Source organism: Cricetulus griseus, chromosome 5, assembly GCF_003668045.3.
Source record: "Cricetulus griseus strain 17A/GY chromosome 5, alternate assembly CriGri-PICRH-1.0, whole genome shotgun sequence".
In the NCBI taxonomy this organism is placed as follows: Eukaryota; Metazoa; Chordata; class Mammalia; order Rodentia; family Cricetidae; genus Cricetulus; species Cricetulus griseus.
The window spans coordinates 88803587-88806409 of record NC_048598.1 but is presented as its reverse complement, the minus strand read 5'-3'; positions in this window follow the sequence as shown (position 1 = coordinate 88806409).

The following is a 2823-nucleotide window of genomic DNA, read 5'->3' as shown; positions in this document are numbered from 1 at the left end:
TTTAGCACAATGCCTGTCTTTGTGTTCTCAGCCCTTGTTTGTTGACTGTGCCGGTAAATGGCTGCCTCCCCTCCCAACCTCCACCCACCACCGTGTCCCACCAGGCCTAGTGGAGTCTGGGAGTATGACCCTTGCTTTCTTCCTCCTCTTTCTTCTCTCTCTGGAGAATCCCCAGTTCCTGCGGCCTGTGCCCCCCGGGCTGTCAGTTGGAGGAGGCCCCCACTTACTGTCAGGCAGATTGGGTATGCAACCTGTGGCCAGCTCCGCCTGGGTTGCTGCTTAGCAAGCAGCTGGAAGAGGACTGAGCCTGTGTCCCCTGACCGCCATGGGAAAGTGATGGGTGCTAGCCTCTATGATTTCAGCCTCCCGAGATCAGAGTGGATTTCTCGCCACAGCTTAAGTCAAGTCCTATCTCCATCCCTGGATGTGTGCGCTCAGCTTTTGCCAATCAGGTCCCACCATTCACCATGCTGGAAGCTTGTGCTGAAACCTGCCACAGTGGAGGGAGCGTGCCAGAAGCTAGGGTGGGTTAACAGCCGGAGCTGGGGGCTTCAAATGGCTTCATTCATTACCCAGCCCTTTGAGGGCTTGTCACCCACCAGGCACCGGGACCTTAAGATTGCATCGGAGCCTTCGTGTCATAGCGAGGGCCTGGGATTGGCAGCTGGTCAGCATGTATGTAGAACCACATACATACACGAGGGGTGCTCACACATTTTGCACCCGCCAAGGCTGCCTACTGGAAAGAAACAAGTTAAAAAAAAAAAATCTTCCCACTCACTCAAGAGAAGGCAAAACAAAAGTTGCCCCATGGTAGGGCAGAATCTGCAATTTAAAAAGGGAAGCGTGTGCGAGCCTATTTAAGTCCTATTACACCAACGCCTCCCTTCTCCACCCCTAGCCCACCCCCTCAATCTGTCGCATTCAGGGATCTGGGGCTCTGAGCCTTGGAATGAATTAAGCAGATTCGATGACATGTCAGTGTTTGGAGGAGGGGGAGGAGGAGAAGGGAAGGTGGGCGAATAAGATGGAGGGATAAATTAAAACACAAGCAGGTGTGGGAAGTCAATTCACGAATCTCCCGGAGAGGAGATGAGGTCAGCCAGAGGGACCTGGAACGTTCCAGTGGGAACAATCACAGTAATAACGGGGCACGTTTATTAAAAGCTTCCAGGGCCAGCCGCTGTTCTAAATCTTTTACATGGATTAGCATATTTAACCTCCCAGCTGCCCACTGAGGCAGCTTTCTGTTGTAAACTCCAGATTATTGATGAGAACCATTCTGGGCTCAGAGAAGGAAGTGATTTCCCGGGGGGGGGGGGTACAACTGCCAAGACACAGCCCTTCACCTGGAGCCTCTGCTCATCCCATGGCCTCTGAATAAGTGCCTGAGACCTTGCATGACAGGAGAGAGCAAGGTGGGCTGTGTGCTATCATTGTGGGTTGGGTGGGGGTTAAGGTAAAGGGTAAGGAGTAGGATCGGGGGAGTGTAAGGATTCAGGCATTGTGCTGGCCTGCCCCTGTCACCTGGCAGAATGCACTCAGGCAGGGCCTTGGTCAGCCCAGGGTTCCATGAATACTAGTCTGTACGCAGGTGCAAAGGACCCTTTAAAAGACAGACCCTTTAAAAGACCCTACCCACTTACGCTCTCTTTCTGGCTCTTCTATCTCTCTGTTTTCTGCTCTTTTCCAGCTCTCTTCCCACTCTTTCTTCCTGCTTTCCCCCTGGGGCAGACAGGACTTTTCCTGTCTCCCTCTTCTCTCTGTCCTCTCTCTGTGTCTCTATACCTCTTTTCTCTTTCCTACCCCTCCCCCTTTCCCTTTCTAATAAAACTTGTCACCTAAGCTCTGTCTGCCTGGCATGTTTGTCCCTCTGCCTCGGCCACCCTCGCCTGCCATGGTCCCCCACCCAAAGTCCCCCTTTGCATTTTATCCTAACAGAGTTTGAACCCCGACTTACCGTTCCTTCTTCTGTGACCCTGGGCAACCTCTTTAATTCCTGTGTCTCTGTGCCCTTAAAATTGGGGGCCGAGGGTGGTGACAATGACATGGCTGGAAGGAGTTGTGTAACTCTGTAGCCAATGGTTTAGGGAATTGTCCTGATTGTCTTGGCAGACCCACTGATAACACCACTTTCTTGAGGTCACAACTGGCTTCATAGGTAAGGTTTCCTTTCCCCTCAACCACCTATGCTTTCTTTTTTTGTAGTTAAAGAGAAATGGGATAATTTAAGTTAGAAAAGCTGGCTAGAAACAAGCCAAGCTACGGCTGGACATTAATAAGTAAGAATCAAGTCTCCTTGTATTTATTTGGAAGCTGGGTGGTGGGCCCCCAAAGAGTTAAAAAAAAAACAAACAAACAAACCAAACAACCATACTCCTAATTATCAAATGGCAGAGTGGCTAGTGAGTTGAGCTGGAACTGACAGCAGGCAGAGGCAGAGAAAAAGGTGAGGGAACCAGAGAGTGTGGAGGTTACTGTGCCGAAAGGAAGCAACCCAACCACCTCAGGGACTATCTTCAGGCATCGCTCCTCCCCTTCAGCAGAGCCTCCAGATCTTAGCCTGGCATGAATTGTCTTGTCCCCTTTTCTCCTTTCAGGGGAGGGTTTGTGGCCATGTGTGAGGTCCAGGCAGACCCCATGTCTACCTGTCTAGAGCTGCTCTGGGCTGAGATAACTAAACCCTGTGTGTGCAGGGCTCATTCTGTGGGATGCCTCTAAATGTGCCAGTGACGAAGCTCTTTAGAGATGTGTTTGTGTGCCTGGGGTTGTCCCACCTGTCACAGAAGAGGCGCTGTGTCCATCTGTTGGACACACTCCCAC